Source organism: Rhinoderma darwinii, chromosome 9 (assembly GCF_050947455.1).
Source record: "Rhinoderma darwinii isolate aRhiDar2 chromosome 9, aRhiDar2.hap1, whole genome shotgun sequence".
NCBI lineage: Eukaryota > Metazoa > Chordata > Amphibia > Anura > Rhinodermatidae > Rhinoderma > Rhinoderma darwinii.
Window position 1 is genome coordinate 6,988,865 of NC_134695.1, and position 8,918 is coordinate 6,997,782.

An 8,918-nucleotide genomic window follows, 5' to 3' on the forward strand; every position below is an offset into this window, starting at 1 on the left:
AGAGCACTTCATGCTTCCCTCTGCTGACCAGCTTTATGGAGATACTAATTTCATTTTCCATTAGGAATTGGAACCTACCAAAAGTACCGATTTATCTATCTGGTTTAATAACCACAGTATCACTGAGCTTGATTGGCCAGCAAACTCGCCTGACCTAAACCCCATAGAGAATCTATGGGGTATAATCAAGAGGAAGATGAGACACCAGACCCAACAATGCAGATGAGCTGAAGGCTGCTATCAAAGCAACCTGGGCTTCCATAACACCTCAGCAGTGCCACAGGCTGATCGCCTCCATGCCACGCCGCATTGATGCAGTAATTCATGCTAAAGGAACCCCGACCAAGTATTTAGTGCATATACTGTACATACTTTTCAGTAGGCCATTATTTTGGTATTAAAAATAATTTTTTAAATTGGGCTTATATAATCTTGTTTTCTGAGATATAAAATTTTGGGTTTTATTAACGATTAGCCATAATGATCAACATTAAAAAGCTGGAAATAGATCACTGTGTGTGTAATGAATCTACATAATATAAGAGTTTCACTTTTTGAGTTGAATTACTGAAATTAACTTTTTTATGATATTCTAATTCATTGAGGACGTGTGTGTATGTGTGTATGTGTGTGTATATATATATATATATGTATACACCGCATTCCAAATTATTATGCAAATGTTATTTTTCACTGATTTTCCTAAATAGTCGATGCAAATGACAGTCAGTATAATCTTCAAGCCATCAACCGTTGTAGTGTAATGCTAATTTTATTGAACAAATCTAATGATAAGATTTATTTTTTTTGGGAAGTAAAAAACTCAAAATGCACTGTTTCAAATTCTTATGCACAACAGAGATCAAAGCATTCTAAAGGTTGTAAAGAGAACTAACATTGTAATTTGTCTAATTTGCAGCATCAGGAGGTCATATTTACAGAAATCAAAAGCTCTTTCAATCAAAAAAAACTTAGCAGGCCAAGTTACATGTTAACATAGGACCCCTTCTTTGATATCACCTTCACAATTCTTGCATCCATTGAATTTGTGAGTATTTGGACAGTTTCTGCTTGAATATCTTTGCAGGATGTCAGAATAGCCGCTCAGCGCTTCTGTTTTGATGTGAACTGCCTCCCACCCTCATAGATATTTTGCTTGAGGATGCTCCAAAGGTTCTCAATAGGGTTGAGGTCAGGGGAACATGGGGGCCACACCATGAGTTTCTCTCCTTTTATGCCCATAGCAGCCAATGACATGCATGAAGATAATTTTGCTACGGAAGGCACGGTTCTTCTTTTTGTACCACGGAATAAAGTGGTCAGTCATAAACTCTACGTACTTTGCAGAGGTCATTTTCACACAGTCAGGGACCCTAAAGGGGCCTACCAGCTCTCTCCCCATGATTCAAGCCCAAAACATGACTCCGCCACCTCGTTGCTGACGTCGCAGCCTTGTTGGGACATGGTGGCCATTCACCAACCATCCACTACTCCATCCACCTGGACCATCCAGGGTTGCACGGCACTCATCAGTAAACAACACGGTTTGAAAATTAGTCTTCATGTATTTCTGAGCCCACTGCAACCGTTTCTGTTTGTGAGCATTGTTTAGGGGGGGCCGAATAATAGCTTTATGCACACTTGCAAACTTCTGGAGGATCCTACACCTTGAGGTTCGCGGGACTCCAGAGGCACCAGCGGCTTCAAATACCTGTTTGCTGCTTTGCAATGGCATTTTAGCAGCTGCTTTCCTAATCCTATTAATTTGTCTGGCAGAAACCTTCCTCTTTATGCCCTTATCTGAACTAACCCGTCTGTGCTCTGAATGAGCCACAAATCTATTCACAGTACGATGATCACGCCTAAGTTTTCTTGAAATATCCAATGCTTTCATACCTTGTCCAAGGTATTGCACTATTTCACGCTTTTCGGCAGCAGAGAGATCCTTTTTCTTTCCCATAGTGCTTGAAACCTGTGGCCTGCTTAACCCCTTCAGGACTGAGCCGGTTTTGGCCTTCAGGACGAAGCCGATTTTTCAAATCTGACGTGTCACTTTATGTGGTAATAACTCCGGAATGCTTTTACCTATCCAAGTGATTCTGAGCTTGTTTTCTCATGACATTGTACTTTGTTAGGGAAAAAATTTGGTCGATAAATTCAATATTTATTTAGCATTTTTCTAAATTTAAATGTATCTACTTGTAAAACAGATAGTAATACCACACAAAATACTTACTAGTTTATATTATATGTCTACTTTTATGTTTGCATTGTTTTTTGAACATTCTTTTATTTTTCTAGGACGTTACAAGGCTTAGAACTTTAGCAGCAATTTCTCATATTTTCAAAAGCCTATTTTTTCAGGGACCAGTTCAGTTCTGAAGTGGCTTTGAGGGCCCTATATATTAGAAAGTCCCCATAAACCACCCTATTTTGAAAACTGCACCCCTCAAAGTATTCAAAACAGCATTCAGAAAGTGTTTTAACCCTTTAGGCATTTCACAGGAATTAAAGCAAAGTAGAGGTGAAATTTACAAATGTTTTTTTTTTTTTTTTTTTTTTCGAAAATTCATTTGTAATAAATTTTTTCTGTACCACAGAAGGTTTTACCCAAGAAACGCAACTCAATATTTATTACCAAGATTCTGCCGTTTTTAGAAAAATCTCACATATGGTCCTAGTGCGGTAATAGACTGAAACACCGGCCTCAGAAGCAAAGGAGCACCTAGTGGATTTTGGGGCCTCCTTTTTTTAGAATATATTTTAGGCGCCATGTCAGGTTTGAATAGGTCTTGTGGTACCAAAACAGTAAATACCCCACAAAAGTGACCCCATTTTGGAAACTATACCCCTCAAGAAATTTATCTATGGTTATAGTTAGCATTTTGAACCCACAGTTTTTTTGCTAAATTTATTTGAATTCGTATGTGAAGATGAAAATCTACTTTATTTGTGAAAAACGTAGAAATTATTTTTTTTGCAAGGAATAAAGTAGAAAAAACACCCCAACATATGTAAAGCAATTTCTTCCGATTATAGCAATACCCCATATGTGGTAATAAACTGCTGTTTGGACCCGCGGCAGGCCTCAGAAGAGAAGGAGCACCATTTGGATTTCTGATTTTGCTGGAATAGTTTTCAGTGCCGTGTCGCGTTTGCAATGCACTAGAGGGATGAAAACCGTGGAAACCCCCCATTTTGGAAACTACATGCTCAAGGAATTTTTCTAGGGGTAAAGTTAGCATTTTGACCCCACAGTTTTTTACTAAATTCATTGGTATTAGTCTGTAAAGGTAAAAATCTAATTTTTTTTCTGTAAGAACTTAGACATTTTTAATTTTTACAAGGAATAAGGGAGAAAAAGCACCCCAACATTTGTAAAACAATTTTTCCTGATTACATAAATACCCCATATGTGGTAATAAAGTGCTGTTTGGACCCACACCGGGGCTTAGAAGGGAAGGAGCGCTATTTGGCTTTTGGAGCTCAAATTTAGCTGGAATAGTTTTTCGGTGTCATGTCGAATTTGCAAAGCCACTGAGAGACCGAAACGGGAAACTACACCACTTAAGGAATCTATCTAGTGGTATAGTGAGCATTTAGGCCCCACACGTCTTTTGCAGAATTTATTAGAATTAGTCCGTGTAAATTAATATCAACATTATTTCCACTAAAATGTTGAATTTTTTCAATTTCATAAAGGAGAAAATGCACCCCAACATTTGTAAAGCAATTTCTCCCGAGTACGGCTATATCCCACATCTGGTCATAAATGTTTTTTCATTAGAAAGTAATTAACCCTTTCCGAACTGATCCATGTTCTTCTTTTTTTTTTTTTTTTTTTTTTTTCGTTTTTCGTCCCCACATTCCGAGAGCCACAACTTTTTTATTTTTCCGTCAATAGAGTGGTAGGAGGGATTATTTTTTGCGGGCCGAGCTGTAATTTGTATTGGTACCATTTTTTGGTACATAAGACTTTTTGAGCACTTTTTATTAAATTTTTTGGTAGAGCCAAGGTAACAAAAAAAACTGATTTTGCAGTTTAAAATTCTTTATTTTTCACGGCGTTCACCGTACGAGTTCAGTAATAGTATATTATAATAGCTTGAACTTTTACGGATGCAGCGATACCAATTTTGTGTATTATTTATTTATTTTTCATTTATTTTTTTTTACATTACTTTAGAGAAAAAATGTGAAAAGGGTTTCTTTTTGGACTTAATTTTTTCCACTAATAATAACTATTTTTACTTTTGTTTTTACATATTTTATTAGTCCCCCCTAGGAGACTTGAACCAGCAATCGTTAGATCACTGGTAGAATACACTGCAATACTAATGTATTGCAGTATATTGTCATTTTTACATGCTCCTGTAACAGCGTGATCGCTGTTTCTGTCCGTTAGTCCCGGGTATCAGCTGTAATACACAGCTGACACCCGCAGCATTTGGCGCGGGCTCAGCGCGTGAGACGCTCCATAGATCACCCCCCACACCACGACATGCTATTAAGTCATCGTGCGCGAAAGGTTTAATGCGCAGCGGATGGTGCAGAGTGAAAATTACAATTTTCCACTGATGTGCCATTTTAGTGCACTATATGTTGTGCCCAGTTTGTGCCACAAATACCTCATAAAATATTAACCGGGTTCTCCTGGGTATGGTGATGCCATATCGGTGGACATAAACGGCTGTTTGGGCACGCTGTAGGGCTCAGAAGGGAGGGACGCCATTTGGCTTTTGGAGCGCAGATTTTGCTTGGTAGTAGCTCTGGCGTTTTGCTGGTATTTCAGTTTAATGTGGGTGCATATGTAGGCTGGGCAGAGTACATCAGGGCATAATAAGAGGGTATATTAATGGGGTAAATAATAATCCACAGATATGTGGCCAGTGTCGCACTTATAAATGGCGCCCGATCTTATCCGCTTTTGGAACGCTCTGCACATTTTGCATTGCTATAATCTGGGAGCCGGAACTTTTTTTTATTTTTTCACCACCGGAGCTGCGTGAGGGCTTATTTGTTGCGGGACAATCTGTAATTTTCATTGATACCATTTTGGGGTACATGCGATTTTGTTCATCACTTTTTATTCCATTTTTCGGCAAGCCAGGTGACCAAAAACCATCAATTCTGACAATGATTTTTATTTATTTTTTACGGCGTTTTCCCTGGGCTATAAATGACCATTATATTTTATTCTGCAGGTCGATACAATTACGGCAATACCATATGTATATAGTTTTTTTTTTATGTTTTGCAGCGTTTGCGCAATAAAATAACTTAAGAAAATAAATAAAAATTTTTAACTTTTTTATTTTTCTGTCAAAACTGTGTAAGGGCTTGTTTTTTGCAGGACGGGTTGTAGTTTGTATCGGTACTATTTTGGCGTACTTTTTATGATCACTTTTTATTGTATATTTTGGGAGGGGTGGTGACCCAAAAATAGAGATTCTGGCATTGTTTTTAGTTTTTTTTTTTTTGCGGTGTTCACTGTGCGGGAAAAATAATATTATAGTTTTATAGTTGGGGTCGTTACGTGATACACAAATATGTGTACTTTTTTTTTTCCGTGTTAATTTTTTTTCCTATAATAAAAGACTTCTTATAGGAAAAAAAAGCAGTTCTTGTTCATGTCACTTATAACTTTTATTTTTACACTTTTTTTAAAACATTTTTATACTTTTTGTTTACTTTTTTCACTTGTCCCACTAGGGGACACTTAAACTTGCAGCTCTGATCACTGCTGGAATACATTACACTACCTACGTAGTGTAATGTATTCTAACTGTCATTGTGACGTAACAGTCACACTGACAGGAAGCCTACGACGACCAGCCTCTGGCTGGTCCTCATAGGCTTCTGTACATGGCAGCCCGGAAGCCATTGTCTAGCGTCCGGTTGCCATGGGTACCATCGTCAGCCCCCGTAATTTCACGTGGGGGCTGCCGATTAGCACTAAACACCTTAATTGTGGCTTTCAAAATCGAACGCCGCAATTTAACCCCTTAAGGACGCAGCCTAGTTTGGGCCTTAAGGCTCAGAGCCCATTTCTCAAATCTGACATATTTCACTTTATGTGGTAATAACGTCGGAATGCTTAAACCTATCCAAGCGATTCTGAGATTGTTTTCTCGTGACACTTTGGGCTTCATGTTTTTGGTAAAATTTGGTCGATATATTCAGTCTTTATTTGTGAAAAATTGCAAAATTTAGACAAAATTTACAAAAAATAGCATTTTTCAGAATTTAAATGTATCTGCTTGAAAAACAGACGGTTATACCACCCAAAATAGTTACTAGTTCACATTTCCCATATGTCTACTTTAGATTGGCATCGTTTTTTGAACATTATTTTATTTTTCTTGGACATTACAAGGCTTAGAACATAAACAGCAATTTCTCAAATTCTTAAGAAAATTTCAAAAGCCTTTTTTTGAAGGTGCCAGTTCAGTTCTGAAGTGGATTTGAGGGGCCTATGTATTAGAAACCCCCATAAAACACCCCATTTTAAAAACTAGACCCCTCAAAGTATTCAAAACAGCATATAGAAAGTTTTTTAACCCTTCAGGCATTTCACAGGAATTAAAGCAAAGTGGAAATGAAATTTGCAAATTTCATTTTTTCTGCTGAATTTCAATTTTATTCAATTTTTTTTTAGTAACAGAGAAGGTTTTACCAGAGAAATACTACTAAATATGTATTGTCCAGATTCTGCAGTTTTTAGAAATGTCCCACATGTGCCTCTAGTGCGCTCGTGGAATAAAACACAAGCCCTAGAAGCAAAGAAGCACCTAGTGCATTTTGAGGCCTCTTTTTTATTAGAATATATTTTAGGCAGCATGCCAGGTTTGAAGAGGTGTTGAGGTATCAAAACAATGGAAACCCACCAGAAGTGACCCCATTTTGGAAATTACACCCCTCAAGGAATTCATTTATGGTTTTTGTTATCATTTTGACCGCACAGTTTTTTCACAGCACCTATTTGAATTGGGCTGTGAAATGAAAAAAATGATATTTTTTCCAATAAGATGTCATTTTTGATCAAAATTTCTTATTTTCACAAGGAACAACATACCCCATTTTGTTGCCCAATTTGTCCTTAGTGCGGCAATACCCCATTTGTGGTGATAAACTGCCGTTTGGGCCCATGGGAGGGCTCAGAAGGAAAGGAACGCTATGTGTTTGTTGGAGTCCAGATTTTGCTGGATTGGTTTTCGGGTGCCATGTCGCATTTGCAGAGCCCCAGAGGTATCAAAGCAATGGAAACCCACCAGAAGTGACCCCATTTTGGAAACTACACCCCTCAAGGAATTCATTTATGGTTTTTGTTATCATTTTGACCGCACAGTTTTTTCACAGCACCTATTTGAATTGGGCTGTGAAATGAAAAAAATGATATTTTTTCCAATAAGATGTCATTTTTGATCAAAATTTCTTATTTTCACAGGGAACAACATACCCCATTTTGTTGCCCAATTTGTCCTTAGTGCGGCAATACCCCATTTGTGGTGATAAACTGCCGTTTGGGCCCATGGGAGGGCTCAGAAGAAAAGGACCACCATTTGGCCTACTGGAGCTTTTCTGGTGCTAAGTCATGTATGCAGAAGCCCCTGAGGTACCAGTACAGTTGAAACCCCCGAGAAGTGACCCCATTTTAAAAACTACACCCCTTAAGACATTCATCTAGAGGTGTAGTGAGCATTTTGACCCCACAGGTACTGTGTAAAAGATAATGCGCAGCAGATGGTGCAGTGTGAGATTTGCAATTTTATATATATATATATATATGCCATTTCAGTGTCCAATATAGTGTGCCCAGCATGCGCCACCGGAGATATACACCCCTTAAATTGTAATGTGGGTTCTCCTGGGTACGGCAATACCCTACATGTGGCTGTTATCAGCTGCCTGGGCATACGGCAGGGCTCAGAAGGGAAAGATGAGGGGGGTAAGCTGTGCGGAGTGCATCAGGGTAAATTAAAAATCAAGGGATGTATGATACATTTTAAAACAATCTTTTATACAGAGCCCTGGTTTTTCGGGACACGTGTCACATTGGTATATTGTGTTCTTCCTTATCCCCCTCTTATAGCAGACTCTGCACCTCTTTTGACTCTTTCCCTTTCCACCGGTTTGGGGAACTTCTCCTGGAAAGTGTTGCCCTGGTACGATGCGTGTGGCCTCGCTTCCAGAAGTACTGGGTGCCCCCCTTCCTGGTCCCTAAAGATTAGATCTTGAAATTCCAGGAAAGTTCCCCTCTGGCCTGCACATCGACGTAGCACATACGCATTGTACAAAGCCATCTGTATGATGTGCCCGGCCAGCTTCTTATACTACACCGCATGGCGCTGTAGGGCTTCAGGACTTGATTTGACAAATCCATCCCTCCCATGTACCTATTGTAGTCCAGGATGCAGTCTGGTTTGCGGGTGGCCTTTCCTTCATATATCCTAAATCTGTAGGTATACCCTGATGCACTCTCGCACAGCTTATACATCTTCACGCCATACCTTGCCCTCTTACCTGGCAGGTACTGGCGGAATTGAACCCTCCCTTTAAAATGTACCAGGGACTCATCAATAGAAAAACACTTCTCGGGGGTGTATGCTTGGGAAAACCGGGCACTGGAACGGTCTAATAGGGGTCTCCGTTTATACAAACGGTCAAAACTGGGGTAATCTCGGGGTGGGCACGGCTCATTATCAGTATAATGTAAGAAGCGAAGTATTGCCTCATTTATTTATTTTTTTAGGTTCCAGTTCATTTCTGAAGTTGCTTTGAGGGGCCCATATATTAGAAACCCCTATCAAACACCCCATTTTAGAAACTAGACCCCTCAAAGTATTCACAACAGCATTTAGAAAGTTTATGAACCCTTTAGGTGTTTCACAGAAATTTAGCGCAAAGTAGAGGTGAAA